The 16,350-nt window shown below is 44.3% G+C and overlaps 1 pseudogene; it reads right to left on the bottom strand.

Annotated features, from left to right (window-relative positions):
* Nucleotides 1-12,899: 12,899 nt before the first annotated feature.
* Nucleotides 12,900-13,486, bottom strand: LOC116760518 (annotated as a pseudogene).
* Between the last annotated feature and the right edge of the window lie 2,864 nt (nucleotides 13,487-16,350).

Here is a 16,350-nt window from a genome sequence, read left to right on the forward strand (position 1 = left end):
AGGTCACACAGCTAGTAAGCAGCAAAACCAAGGCTCATACCCAGATCTCCCAACTCCCCGTGCATTGTTCTTTCTCTTATTCTGTTTCTCTCCCTCCCAAGAAAACAAAGATATCACTGACAGCTAGAAAGTAATAACCACATTTACATGATTTCCCAGTTTACATATTGCAATAGATATCAAATTGTTCTTAAGTGATTTGTTATTAAATAAGATCAGAGAACTCAAAAATAGATTTCTGAACTCTGGTAAATAAGAATACACCACACTTATTCATCTGTCTTTTTGACAAATGCTTGACATCTGTCTTTTTGACAAATGACAAAGGCACCTGCTGCTTGAATGACATGGTGCTGGGTGTGGGGTCTACAGGGTAAATGCATCAAGCATGGTTCCTAGCTTCACCAAACTTAGAGTCTAGTAGGGGAGACAGAACAATCTCACACACACACATGTAATTATAAATGTTGCCATGCAAAGAACTGCTATGATAGAACAAAGGGCCAGCACAGAACCTTGGGGATGACCTGCTTTATGTTTGGAGGACTGTGGAAGGCTCCTTTGAGGAGGTAACATTCAAGCTGAGACCTGAAGGATGAGAAAAGACCAGTCGTGCAAGGGGTCAAGAAGGAGTGATCCAAGCAGAAGGAGTGAAAGTTGGATTTCTTGTCATAGACAATGAAGTGAAAATATTTTTAAATTAATATGAGCCCATTATTTTAGAGACTGGAAAGCTATTCCATTTCTTCACCTAATTGCTCTGCTTCTTGGAGATGGTGCTTTATCGACCAGCCTTTCTGCGTTGCTTGTCACAGTTTTGTATCATTTGCTCAATTTGTGGCTGAAAAGAGCGCTCTCGGAGGTTTGGAGGGACTGTTCATTTCTCTCCCCAAACCCAAACAATGGTTGGCGGAGTTCTTCAGCACATAGACTCCAATAAGAAGACCCAGGTTCCGTCACTCCTTAGTTGTGTGACCTTGGGCAAGGCGCTTCCTCTCTGAGCGTCAGTTTCTTCATTTCTGTGATTGAGGATAATAAAAGCACAATCTCAGAGGGCTAAAATAGTGTGTGTGAAGAACCTAGCACAGTATCTGGCACACTGTAATTGCTCCAGAAATGTTGCTCAGTTATCATGGTAAGCCACATTCAAACAAATTAAACTACCTTGTACACGCGAGGGTGTTGGTTAACGCTTCTTCAATTTTTTCTTTCCATGCACATTGCAGCAAAAAGCAGATCCCTCTGTGGTTGTGACTGAGGGCTTGTGCTTAGAACTACATGGGTCTTGGCAAGATGGGTAAGAAGACTTGTGTGGGAGTGGGGGGGAGGTCTGAGACCCGGAGTCAGAGGTGAGATCTTTTAAACTGGGAGAGTATTGCTCAGGGAAGGTGTCAGCCCTCAGGGATACCAACATGGTGACACTTACAAAATAAGGAAAAAGAGAAGACCCAAGAAGTGGAAGCCAGAGCTGGGCTGGCAAAAGCCACAGTTGCTGAACTGGACTTAAATACAAGCCAGCAGAGAGCAGGAGATTCCAGCCATCAGGGAAGATCCAAACAGGGCCTTATTCAGGACGAGGGAGAGTGCTAAGGAGGCCTGGGAAGCTCTGAGCTGGCTAGCAGGTGGTCTCCCTGAGGGTCAGCATCTCTATGCATCAAAGAATTTGGTTAGAACTTGTCCTCTCCACCCACCTTGGAGATATTTATATCCGTGCCTGAAGAAACAATCACATCGGACAAGAAAACTTAGCGTTCAGCCAGGAGATCCTTAAAGTAATACACTTTGTTGGATATGTTTTTCTATTCTCTCTCCACTGAATGATACTTGGATTTCCTCTGTCTCCCCCGCCCACCCCCGGCTCCCCAGCTTGGTCCATAGCATCTTCTAGGTCAGGGGTCCCCAGCCCCCGAGCCATGGACGGATACTGGTCTGTGGCCTGTTAGGAACCGGGCTGCACAGCGGGATGTGAGCAGCGGGTGAGCGAGTGAAGCTGCATCTGTATTCACCGCCGCTCCCCATCGCTCGCATTACCACCTGAGCTCCGCCTCCTGCCAGCATTATGGTGAGTTGTATAATTATTTCATTCTATATTACAATGTAATAATGATAGAAATAAAGTACGCAATAAATGAATCATCCTGAGATCGTCCCCCCCATCCCCCGTCCGTGGAAAAATTTTCTTCCACAAAACCGGTCCCTCCTGCCAAAAAGGTTGGGGACCGCCATTCTAGGTCATGCCTGGGATTCACCTCAACTGACTCCCAAATCTTGCCTCTTACATCATGGACCACATTCTCGGCTTGCTGAAAGTTTTTGTAATTACCACACCTCCTTCCCTGGCATTAGTCAGATCCAGGCTGAAATGCTCCAAGTCCAGCTCATCTAAGTGGCTCTTCTGAAGTCAAACGCAAGGAAGATTTTCTGCTTTAGCCAGCTGGCAGGAGTAGCGTTCGTTAGGATTCCTTTAGCCCACTCCCTTGGCCTCCCCCTTCACATACCCACCAACTCCTGGGACATCTCTACTAAGCTCTGGAGCTCCTTGGAAAACCAGTTGAGAGTAACTGCTTTGATCCAATGCCCACATTCTATCCTTAGGGAAACTAGGTCTGGAGTCATGGTCTCAGCTTCATCACAGCCTATACTCCATGTTCAATCCTTCCTTGAAGTTCAAGCAAGACAAAGACAGAAGAGCCAAGTAGGGAGGCCTCCATCTCCACGGGGGGCTGCCCATCTTCCTCCTGTCTCTGCCTTCCCAGATCCCAAAGCTACCTCTTCTCATGGTAGACCAACCCGTACATGAGTCAATTCTGCACTGAGATTCCAGATACACCCTCAGCACCCAACTGGGGAGACTCAACAGTGAGTCACTGTGCTGTCCAGTCCTCCAGATCAACTCTATTTCCTTTTCTAACCTGCTCCCTGACCCAGGAGTCTGACCCTGATACTGGGTTCAACCAATGGGAGTCACTGCAAGGTAGGAGGAGAGAGAGATCGGGTCATTTCTTCTCCACTCCTTCCTGCTTTGGTGCCATGCCTCTGGAAGTAGCTACATCCCTCTGTGACTAACCGCTCTCACCATCCCCACCGGCTCCAGCTCTCACTGGGCCCCAGTAACGTTATTTCCTCCCTTTGTCTCTTTGACCCTAAGTGGTGTGAGCTCTTTGCTGCTGTGCCTCTCTGGGTGGCCCCTTGTTGATTCCTTTAGCTCTGCTCATACCTCTATAAGTAGGATGTTCATAAGAATTTCTACATTCGAATCATCCAGGATGAATTCTGTTTCTCACCAGGCTCCAAAATGATGCAATCACATTCCCCAGACTCAAGGTCTAACGGCCCAGCCTTGGCAGCATTAAGCCTGCCTGTCAAAGCCCCAGGCTGCCCCAGATCTAAGCTCTGCTACAAGACCTTAGGCCTGGGGTGTAGGCTTCCCTGCCCTACATCTGGCATCACATCCTCCCCAGGACTGCCCTTTGATGCCCAGCTACTTCCCAGCTGGCCTTGATCTAGTGAAAGGCCTTGTATCCCCAGTCCTACTCTCTGGCCTCCCCTCAAATCTCCATGTTGTCCAAGCCAGAGCCAGCCTCACGGCCTAGGCCTCCATGTGGCCTTGGCTCAGACACACCCCATTTATGCCTTTTTCATACCCTTTGCTGGCCACCCCCCCACCATGGACTTTTCAACCAGTGCTCCAGGGCACTGCAAAGAAGGTATCCCCTATGGAGTTGTCAGAATACTGAGAGGAAAACCAGATGAGTATAGTATATGGAAACCAAGGGAGGAAAGAGTCTCAAGAAGGGAGCGATCAGCACAGAGAGGGTATATAGAGTAAGTTCATATCCAATCACAGCAGACTCTGCAGTCTGGGTTTGGAACCCAGATCCTCTGCTTGCTAGATATATATGACCTTGAAAAAGTCAGATGGCCTCTGAGCCCCAGTTCCCACTACGTACAAAAGGAACAATGATGGTGCCCACCTCCTAGAGTGGTTCCATTATGTAACCAAGTTGTAAAGCCCCTAGCACAGTGCCTGACACATTCGAGCTCTTTGGTAAATGGTAGCTCTAACTCTGAATATTAATTCGCTCAGCAAACACTCGTGGGCACTCACGAAATGACCCTGCCAATGAGAATGCTGAACCAGGATGGGCTCTAGTCTCAAACAGATGACATCATCACTAAGCATCAAGGGAGCAAATGCTGAGTGGCCTAAAAGAGGCCCGGAGGGTGACGACAAGAGTCCTAAGAAGGGAAAATCCCTGTTGTTGCCAAGGTATGTGTTAGCAGAGCTCCAGGCACAGAAGCTCACCACGGAGGAGAGACCCTTTGAGCCAGGCCTTGAAGGATAGATGGACCCATAGCCGGGAAGACAGAACAGCCTGGACAAAGGCCCAGAGGGAGGACGCTGGACAGCCAAGAGAGGTTCTCAGGGCTCCCTGCTGCCCTCTGGTGCCAAGCTCAAGGGTAAATGGTCCCGAGTCCAGACGGCAAATTCATGGCAGCCGCAGCTCCCAATCCTGCTCTCCCTGTCACAAACGCTGGGACAAGATCATCAGGTGATTATATTTTTAAGACCCAAATTGTTTTATTTGTTTCCCTGCCAGCTTTCATGAGGCCATCAGTCATTCCCCACACAGATAACATTTCTTATGTACATTGACAGAATAAATTACATGGTTCTCATCCGGCAAATCAACATTACAGGGGAACATTATCTTTTGCAAAACGCTTCCTGGGCACATCATAAATCCTAAACAGGTTTATTACATCTGTCTTGTCATAGATTCATTTTATTGAGAAGTGGGTTTTTTTCCAGGTTAATAATCACATTAATAGACGAGATTCTTTTCAGAGGATTGTTTTCTTGGAGAAACCAAAGGAAGAATTTCACGGCTGCAGAGCCTTGTCTCACTGGTGAAGTAAGGCTGTCCTTGTCGTGCTGACAGTGTCCTCCAGTGCTGGGAACTGGGAACTCTTGACTCACCCGGGGACTTTGAACCAGCCCGTGATTCCTCACCTCTGATTTCACAGCTCTCTCCAAAGGACATATCCAGAAGCTTCCAAGAGGGTGTCAAACATGTATTGTTATATGAAACCAATCAAACGAATATTTAATGAGTAACTAGCCTGTGTGCAACTGACAGACCAATGGGGGAGAGAAAACTAACCCACATGGAACAGTAAGAAAACAATTCAGGAAGGAATATGGAGAATCAGGCTTCCGGCCTCCCTCCATGCTTGGGTGGCTCAGCCACCCCGGGATGGGTGACTTATTGACTCTGGGCTTCTTTCTCCTCTTTTTGTTAAGTGAAGGGATTGATATAGATCAAGGGCTAGCAAATTATGGCTCCCGGGCCAAATCCAGACCCTCACCTGTTTATTAAACGAAGTTGTATTGGAACATGGCCACACCCATTCATGTGTATTTTGCTTATGGCTGATTTTGTGTTGCAATGGCAGAGCTGAGTAGCTACAACAGAGACCGAATGGTGTGAAAAGCCTGAATTATTTACTGCCTGGCCTTTTAACAGAAAACGTTTGCCAGCCTCTGGCCTAGGTAAACTCTGGGTGGAAGATTTGAGAGCAGAGTAGTGGGATCCGTACTGAAGTGCTCGTAGTAACGTTGACTTGAGCCCACCGTGCTAAGTGCTTTCCTTACATCATCTCATTTATTCTCAAAGTGTCTCCATGACAAGATGCTATTCTATGGATGAGGAAACTGAGGCTTAAGTGGTCCGGTGACTTTTCTAACATCACCCAGAGGCAGAGGCAAGCTGGGAACTCAGGCCTGTCTGAAGCCAAAACCCTTGTCCTTGCCTCTCCAGTGAACGTGTTGCCTGGAGTCTGGAGATGGTAATCAGTGAGGGTTGGGGAGCTTCCTTAGAGGACGTCAAATTTGGCACATAGGACTTTGACGCATGGAGAGGAAAGAGGAGGAGCTCCCGGCAGTGGGAACTCCTGGGGGATAAAGGAAGCGATCGTCATGGATCACAGAGCTAGCCCTGGTGTAAGGGGAGAGAATGGCCTCCCACCAGTGCGCCGGGTGGGCATCGCCTCACTCAAACCTTGCAACTACTCTGAGGTGGGTGCTCCTCTGCCCGCCTCCCAGCCCCAGATGCCCGCCTCCCAGCCCCAGATGCCCGCCTCCCAGCCCCAGATGCCCACCTCCCAGCCCCAGAGGCCGGCGTCTGCCCGCAGTCAAGGTTCCCTCTTCTCTCACATGTATTGAGTTTTTTCACCATGTCTGGCTCTCACCTGGGCTAAGGGAGAGAGCTGGTGGGATACTTAGGCCTTTAAAGTGAGATCACTCAACCAGGAGGCAGGAGGCATGGGGGTGGCAGGACCCAAGGGGAAGGCTAAACTCGGGGGCAAATTGGAGGCTATCAGAGTGGCTGACCATGACCTTCTGGGGATCATCTCTCAGCCCCTTCTCTGTTCCCATCAGAGAAGACTTTGTGTCCGTATGATGGGCAAAAAGACCCCACACACTCAGCTACAGTTACCCCCCTGACTGATGGTCCCTACTCTCCCCTCCACCGCTCTGCTCCAGCCACACCTCCTCTGTCCCCCACACCAGCCCCCTCGCTACACAATCCCAGGAGATACTCTTCACATGGTGGCTTTCATGAAAGCTGTCCGTGGAGTTGGGCGGCTCAGCGCCCCTTTGCACTTGCTGTTCCCTTAGCCTAGAATACTCTTCCATAACATATCCAAGGGCTGGATTCCTCAGCTCCTCCAGGTTTTTGCATAAAAGTCATATTCTCGGTGCATCCTTCCCGACGTTTTATACAAAATTATGTCCTCCACACCACACCCTCCCTTCCCACCTTCCCTGCCTTAGTTTTCTCTATATCATTTACCTCCATCTGCTTTATTTGTTTACTGCGTCCACCAGTGCTCCCTTTCTGCCCCCAGTAGAACATAAGCTCCAGGAGGGCAGGATTTTGGCTCTCCTATTCATTACTGTATCTCTAATACCTAGAATAAAGCCTGGCACGTAGTAAGGGTTCATTATATAATTGTTGGTTAGAAGTTTAATACATCTTAACATTGTTCTATAACTTGCTAGATTTGGTTTTTTGGACAAGCTATTTCATTTTTCTAATACATTCTCAGTTTCCTCCTCTGTAAAATTAAGGTGAAAACAGTATCTTCTTCACTGGGTGTTATTAGAAATAATTGAAAAACAAAACAGAAGAAATATAACATGCTTGGTGCAGAATGTAGCCAGAGCCTCACACACAGCAGGTGCCAGGAAGATGTGTCCCTTCCCTTCTGAGGACACTCACTGAAGTCAAACATGACTGCACTGGAGTCAAACATACCTGCAGGTATACCTGCATACCTGACTGAAGTCAAACGTACCTGCACTCATACCTTGACCTTGAAGTCAAGACCGAGACTGCGTCCATCAGACTCTGGTGTCAGACCACGGGAGAAACTCAGCTTCACTGCTTACTAACAATGTGACTTAGGAAAGGTCCTTCACCTCTTTGCATCTCAGTTTGCTCATCTGTATAATGGGTTATAACAAAGTCGACTTCATAAAGTTGTTTGGGACATTGAATGAAGTAAATCATGAGAGTTACTTGGCCTAAGACATGGCCCATATGATCTCAATAGATGTTAATCATGAGAAGGAGGATGATAAGAATCCCCAAAAAGGCTGCCTGGGAAGGAGGTGTTGGCCCAGCCTGCAAATCCTCTGGTCCTTGTCCTCTTGGCAGGGAGTCAGTTCCTGACAGATCAGGCCTGAGCTGATTAATGTGCAACGGCTTCTCCCCGCCGTCTCCTTTTTCAACACAGAAATCTGTCCTAGCACCTCTCATTATCCACTTCATCAGTCTAAAACCATTGGCTAATTGCACTCCCCAGCACCCCCCTCATTCCCTGCCTCTCCTACAAGCTCAATAACACACAGCTGCCTCCTTCTTTGGGGCCCCACTGGGAAGCTGTAAATAAAATATAGCAGGCGATACCCCAACTGCCTTCTCCAGACTCCCTTTCCCCCATTGGCCCCCTGCTCCTCTCCCTCATCCCCACCTGCAGGAAAATGGCCCCACGAGAGCCATGCGTGGAGGAGGGATAAGGGAACTGGAGTTGCAATAAGATTTCATGGTTCTCTCTGGCTTTTATGTCTGCAACACTCTAACTCCTAACTGGTTGTGAACCTTGAGAAAGGAAAACACGGGAGCTTGACATATATCCCAGCTTTCTGCCAGTGGGCACTTTCCAGACCTCAGCACAGAGAGTGGCTCCCAGAGAGAGAGCAGAAGTCCTGCTGGGGGAAGAAACAAGAGACTGACTTTTGAGGCTGCCGGGGCAGCTGGAATTTGTGGGGCAGGTTATAGGAGAGTTGGAAGAGGCACAGAACAGGAGAACCAGGATCTGCGTAGGGGTTTTATTGAGTCTTTGACTGGGTACAGAGCTGGGTACGTACAGAGTGAGAATTTGTGCTGCCTGACAGAGAACAGCTCCTGGCATAGTGCGAGCCAAACAGAGGTTTTGGAGGTCACACGGTGTTGCAAGATTGTGGAGTCTGACCGTCCAGAGTGGAGAGATCTTCCCGAACAGCCCGGGCATTCAGCAGAGACTCAAGGGAGACCAGACATTAAGGACTAGTCTAGACTCACCCTATGAAAGCCTAAAACCAAGAAATGGCAGACCCAAGCTGATGTACCAGTACATTAGCTATGCCTCTCAGAAGAAAAACACAACATTCTTCAAAGGAAGACAGCAAAAATATAGACCTCAACAATACAGCATCCACCACGTCAAGTATACCCTTTTTGTTATGCAGGAAAGTGTAACCCATAACCAGGAGAAAATTTACCAGTAGAAACAGACCTAAAGATGACACAGGTGTTGGAATTAGCAGTAAAGGACTTTAAAACTGCCATTATAAATATGTTTAAGGATTTGAAGGAGAGTACTATGTAGTGAATAAACAAATGGGAAATCTCAATAGAACAATGGAAACTACAGAAGGAACCAAATAAAAATAACAGAACTGAAAAATGCACTGTCTGGAATTAAAACTTAACTTGATGAGTTAAACAACAGATTGGAAAAAAAATTTTAAAAGATCAGTGAATTTGAAAACACAGCATTTGAACCATGAAAGCTGAAGAACACAGAAAAAAAAGAATGGGAAAATGGCCTGTGGAAAAATACCAAGTAGTGTAATATAAATGGAATTGAAGCCTAAAAAAGAAAAGAGAGAGACTGGGGTTGAAAAACATTTTTTTTTTTTTTTTTTTTTTTTTGTGGTACGCAGGCCTCTCACTCTTGCGGCCTCTCCCGTTGCGGAGCACAGGCTCTGGACGCGCAGGCCCAGCGGCCATGGCTCACGGGCCCAGCCGCTCCGCAGCATGTGGGATCTTCCCGGACCGGGGCATGAACCTGTGTCCCCTGCATCGGCAGGAGGACTCTCAACCACTGCGCCACCAGGGAAGCCCGAAAAACATTTTTTTAATAATTACTGTCAAGAGAATGAGAAGACAAGCCACAAAGTGGGAGAAAATATTACAAAAGATGTATCTGATAAAATATACCCAAAAGTCTTAAAACGCAACAATAAGAAAACAAACAACCCAATTTAAAATAGGAAAAATATCAGAATTGTCACCAAAGATGATATACAGTGAGATATCTCTATAAAACAACAGTGAGATATCACTATACACCTATGAGAATGGCCAAATCCAAAACACTGACAACACCAAATGCTGGTGAGTTTGTGGAGTAACATGAAATCTTATTCACTGTTGGTGGGGATGGAAAATGGTACAGCTACTTTAGAAGACAGTTTGGCGGTCACTTACAAAGCTAAATATAGCCTTACCATATGACCCAGCAATCACATTTCTTGGTATTTACTCAAATGAGTTGAAAACTTACACTTACACCAAAACCTGTACATGAATGTTTATAGCGACTTTATTCATAATTGCCAAAATTAGAAAGCAGGACTTCCCTGGTGGCGCAGTGGTTAAGAATCTGCTCGCCAATGCAGGGCACACGGGTTCGACCCCTGGTCCAGGAAGATCCCACATGCCATGGAGCAACAAAGCCCATGCGCCACAACTCCTGAGCCTGTGCTCTAGAGCCCTCAAGCCACAACTACTGAGCCCGAGTGCCACAACTACCGAAGCCCGCACTCCTAGAGCCCGTGCTCCACAACAAGAGAAGCCACCGCAATGAGAAGCCCGCACACCGCAACAAAGAGTAGCCCTGATTCGCCGCAACTAAAGAAAGCCTGCGCGCAGCAACGAAGACCCAACGCAGCCAAAAGTAAATTAATTAATTAAAGGAAAAAAAACAAAATTAGAAAGGAAACAAGATGTCCTTCAATAAGTGAATGAATAAACATACTGTGATACACCCAAACAATAAAATATTATTTAGTGATTAAAAAAACAAGTTATCAAGCAGTGAAAAGACATGTAAGAAACTTAAAAACATTACTAAGTGAAAGAAGCCACTCTGCAAGGCCTACACATTGTATTATTTCAACTATATGACATTTTGGAAAAGGCAAAACTATGGAGACAGTAAAAAGGTTAGTGGTTTCCAGGAATTAGGGGGAGGGAGGGATAAATAGTTGGGGCACAGAGGATTTTTAGGGCAGTGAGACTGTTGTTTGTAATACTGTAATGGTGAATACATCATACATTTGTCACAACCCTTAGAATACACAACACCAAAGAATTAACTGAAATGTAAACTATGGACTTTGGTTGATAAAGATGTGTCAATGTTGATCGTTTTAAGAAACTTTTTATGGGAGTATAGTTGATTTACAATGTTGTGTTGCTTTCTGCTCTACAGCAAAGTGAATCAGTTATACATATACATATATCCACTCTTTTTAGATTCTTTTCCCATATAGATCATTACAGAGAACTGAGTAGAGTTCCCTGTGCTATACAGTAGGTCCTTTTTAGTTATCTATTTAATATATAGTTGTGTGTATATGTCCATCCCAATCTCCCAGTTTAGCCCACCCGCCTTTCCCCTTGGTAACCATAAGATTGTTTTCTACATCTGTAAGTCTATTTCTGTTTTGTAAATAAGTTCATTTGTACCATTTTTTTAGATTCCACATATAAGCAATATCAAGCGATATTTGTCCTTCTCTGTCTGACTTACTTCACTCAGTATGACAATCTCTAGGTCCATCCATGTTGCTGTAGATAGCATTCTTTTGTTCTTTTTTATGGCTGAGTAATATTCCATTGTATATGTGTGCCACACCTTCTCTATCTATTCCTCTGTCGATGGACATTTAGGTTGCATTCATGCCCTGGCTATTGTAAATAGTGCTGTAATGAATATTGGGGTGCAGGTATCTTTTCAAATTATGGTTTTCTCCAGGTATATGCCCAGGAATGGGATTGCTAGATCATCTGGTAGCTCTATTTTTAGTTTTTTAAGGAACCTCCATACTGTTCTCCATAGTGACTGTACCAGTTTACATTCCCACCACACCCTCTCCAGTATTTACTGTTTGTAGATTTTTTTAATGATGGCTATTCTGAGTGGTGTGAGATGATACCTCATTGTAGTTTTGATTTGCATTTCTCTAATAATTGGTGATGTTGAGTATATTTTCATGTGCTTTTTGGCCATCTGTATGTCTTCTTTGGAGAAATGTCTATTTAGCCCATTTTTTGATTAGGTTGTTTGTTTTTTTGTTATTGAGCTGCATGAGCTGTTTGTATATTTTGCACATTAATCCCTTGTCAGCCACTTCGTTTGCAAATATTTTCTCCCATTCTGTGGGTCTTCTTTTCATTTTGTTTATGGTTTCCTTTGCTGTGGAAAAGCTTTTGAGTTTCATTAGGTCCCATTTGTTTATTTTTGTTTTTATTTTCATTACTCTAGGAGGTGGGTCCAAAAAGATCTTGCTGTGATTTAAGTCAGAGAGTGTTAATGTTGATCATTAACTGTAATAAATAAACCACACTGATGCAGAATGTTGATGGTGAAGGAGGTTGTGTGTGTATGATAAGAAGGGATATGTGGAAACTCTGGACTTTCTGCTCAAGTTTGCTGTGAACCTAAAATTGCTCTAAAAATAAAGTATATTAATTTTTGAAAATACTGAAAAAGTTTCATATATCATGAATATGTCCACCCACAAATCCAAGAAGTTCAACAAACCCCAAGCAGTGTAAACACACACACAAACACGCACAACACCATCAAAGCACATAACAAAATTTCAGAAAAAAAAAAAGAGAAAAACAGCTCCCTCTCCCCTGCAAAAACGCCTACAGATAGGAGAATGAAGATAAAAATATATGACTTATCACTGATTTACCACTAGACACAAGTTAGAAGGCAAGGAGAACTTAAAGTGCTAGAAAAAAAATAAACTTTCACCCTAAAAGCCTATATTCAGAAAAAAAATCCTTCAAAAATTAAGGTGAAATAGAGACATTTTTAAATAAGCCAAAGCTGGGAGAATTCATCACTAGCTGATCTGCATTATAAGAAATGTTAAAGGAAGTTCTTTAAGTTGAAGAGAAATGGTACCAGATGGAAACTAGGATCCCCATCAGGGAATAAAGTACGCCAGAAATAGTAATAAGTATGAGTCAGTGTTAAAGATTTTTCTTAATTCTTAATTTCCTTAAAAGAAAAACTACTGTTTAGAGCAAAAAATGATACTACATTGTGGGAGTTAACATATGTAAAAACAAAAATAAATGTCAAAAATAGAACAAAAGAGGGAGGAAATTAAAATCTACTGTTGTAAGATTCTTACATTGCATGTGAAGGGGAATAATATTAACTCAAGGTAGACTTTGATAATTTAAGAATGCATGTTGCAATTCCTAGAACAATCTTTTTTTTTAGCATCCAAAATCTTTTTAATAACATGGTAGGATCTGGGGTTAGTTTTTGTAGCCACGGCTAGCCCATCAGCCTCTGGCACGCTCAAACTTCCGGCCCTTGGAGCGTATATAGGGATTGGTGTGGCTATGCGGGGTTCCTGGGGCCCTGCTGAAATGCCTGTACACCTTTCGGCCCTTGCGAGGACCAGAGAGGAGGACAGTGCCACAGCCCTTGGGGGAGTCCAGGGCCAACTTGTCGAAGGTGAGGATCTAGCCCCCGGCCTTGAGGATGCAGCTCTGGGCGCAGCTGCTCACTCGAAGAGCACACACCTTCCGTTTGGGCACCTCCTGGACATGCACATCATCGGTTATAGTCCCCACAGCCACAGCTCTTTTGCCTTCCCGGCCAGGAAGCTTCATCTTCCAAATCATCCGGGAAAGGGACAGAGGTGGCCAGTTGGTGTGACTCATGAACAACCTCTTTGGTACAACTTGATTGAAGGTGAAGTTGGTTCATCTGGCCAGAAACCTGTACAGCTTGACCAACAGCCTTAGGTAGATGTCCTGGCTCTTGGGCTCCTTGCGAGGAAACTTTCGGTCCTTCTTGTGCTGGATGTCAACTCCCATCATGGCTCCTCCTCCTTAGCCAGGTCCAGAAAGAGAGAGCTAGAACAATCATTTAACAAGAGATATAGATTTTTTAAAAAACTAGATGAGATAAAAATAGAATACTAAAAATTCTCAAGAACCCAAAAGAAAAAGGAAAGGAGGGAAGAAAATTTTTAAATAACAAAGTGGAAAAAACAAAATGGTACTTTCAATCCAACCAAATCAATAATTATATTAAATGTAAGTGAACTAAACACTTCAATTAAAAGGCAGAAATTATCTGACAATAAAAGAGCAAGACCCAATTATATCCTTTTATAATAAGACACACTTTAAGTATAAAAACACAGAGAGGGGAGGGATAAACTGGGAGATTTAGATGGACATATACACACAACTGCATATAAAATAGATAACTAATAAGGACCTACTGTATAGCACAGGGAGCTCTACTCAGTTCTCTATAATGACCTATATGGGAAAAGAATCTAAAAAAGAGTTGATATATGTATATGTATAACTGATGCACTTTGCTGTAGAGCAAAAAGTAACACAACATTGTAAATCAACTATACTCCATAAAAATTTTTTAAAAAAGATTTGGGGCAATTGCAGTAATGACTGTAGATTAGATTAAAATATTGTATTAGTGTTAAATATTCTAAAATTGCTAACTTTTTGGGTGACGTAAGAGGATATTTTTGTTCTTATGAAATGCATACTGAAACATTGAAGGGGTAAAGAGCATAATGTATGTAATCTACTCTCAAATGGGTCAGAAAAAAATGAATATAGCTAGAGAAAGGTAAGGCAGGTTCTGCAAAATATTAAAATTTGATGAATCTGGAAAAAAATTCTTAAATAAAAATAAATAATAATATAAACACAGAGAGGTTAAAAATGAAAAGATGCACTAATTAAAAGAAAGGGTATATTAATATCAGTTGAAGTAGATTCAAGACAAGGAATACCACTAGAGGAAAGGAGGAAATTTTCATATGATAAAAAGAGTCAAATAATCAAGAAGACGGAACAATTCCAAATATGTATGCATCTAATAACAGAGCTTATGAACACATGAAGCAAAAACGGACAGAACTAAAGATCTGTGTGTTTCACTGTATGTAAATTATATCTCCATAAAAACCTAGAAATATTTTTAAAAAGACAGGTTCTCTGGCACAGAAACAGGTCTGGGGCTCAAGGTCAAGACATTACCTGCAGTCAGAGTCCCAGAGGGTTGTCCCAGAGCTCTGAAATCCCTCCTGCCTGCGGTCAGGGAGGAGCCCTGGCAGCTGGATCAACACAGAGCCAATGGTCACAGAGGAAGGTAAGAAATCACACCTGTGAGGGAAGCAAGGGACAAGGGCAGGGAGCTGGTCAGAGCTTAACAGACACCACTAGTAGGTAGAACACAGTGTAATGTCCTATCTCAGCCCTTTTATTTTCCTCATAATCCTTACTACAACTTGTAACCATTGAGTTTATCTATGTGTTATCTCGGTTGGTGTCCATCTCTCCCCTAACCTGTAAATCACATGAGGGCAGGGACCATGTCTATCTTTTCCACCATCTTATCCTAAGCTCCGGGCACAGTGGCTGACATATAAGAAGAACCTTGACAGTTGACATTGGATAAATGAGTGAATAAATGAATGAATGAGGACATAAAAGAAAGGGAATGAGAGAGGAGGGAGACAGGAAGGGAGGGAAAGAAACAAAAAAGAGAGAGAAACAGGAAAAATCTATGTCCTACTCCCCCTAGAAGGGCTAAAGCAGTGTCATGAAGAATGGGAAGTCAATGTACAAACCCTCAGATCTCTTTTTCCATCCCAAAGTTTCCGAGGAACCCTTGCAACCCCTGACTAGGCTGTCCTGCTCCTATTCCTGTCCTGCCACCTGAGCCCCCAACCTCAGCAAGACCCTAAGGACCAAGGGTCTCAGTGGAGATCCTCTATGGCTCCTCCCAGGACGTTCTCTCTGACTTCAGTGTGTCCTGTACTAAATCAGACCTTTGTCTGCCAGAGCACAGTCTCAGCTCTCCAGGGAAGGAATCGACAGTCCCTAATTTGCTGCCTCCCTACCCCACCTCCACAGTAGGCCATTTCCCAGACAATAGCCATTGTCACTGCCTTTGTGCAGGCCCAGGCATCCTGAAATTGAGTCTCCAATCTCCTCACAGACATGCTCAGGAAATGGAAAATCCGTGCCAGTCCCTGCTGGCACACGGGCAGTTGATTCCAAAGCACACAGGACACCTGCTCCCTGGGGTGCAGAGTGGACAGATAGATAACTTGAGACAGCCTGAGCAGAGGGAGATCTAACTCCCATGACCAGCCCTCCAGGGTAGGATCAGCAACTTCCTGGGAGCTGAGGACCCCCACAACCCCCTACTAGTATCACCACTCACAGCAGGGCCTGATCAGCTAGGGTCATCCCTGGAAAACCTAGGGGCCCCAGAGTTCCAGAGTCCTATTTATAAGAAGGCCTCCTTGCTTCCTGGCAGAACAAAGGGTTCAAGGAACTAGCAATCCTCAGAGAGGAAGATAGACCATAGATGCTCCCACCCCCAGGAACAAGCTTTTGAAAGCGCAAAGCCAACCAGCGGTAGGAGAAACCCCTCCTTTCCATTCCTCAAAGGGCAGCCCGCAGATGCTTCTGACTCACGCTTTAAAAACTCTGACTATTGGTCCACAGCTGCGTTAAACATAATCCTAAATATTTCGAGACAGTCAGGGAAATTTTATTATGAACTTGGTATTAGACAATACAAAGGATCTTTTTTGTCGTTAATTTTGTTAGCTGAGATAATGCCTTGTTGTTATGTAAGAAAACATCCATTTTTTAAAGAACTGTATCCTGCAGGATTATAATGATGCAATATTCAAGATTTGCTTTAAAA

This window comes from Phocoena sinus, chromosome 1, assembly GCF_008692025.1.
Source record: "Phocoena sinus isolate mPhoSin1 chromosome 1, mPhoSin1.pri, whole genome shotgun sequence".
NCBI classification, from domain to species: domain Eukaryota; kingdom Metazoa; phylum Chordata; class Mammalia; order Artiodactyla; family Phocoenidae; genus Phocoena; species Phocoena sinus.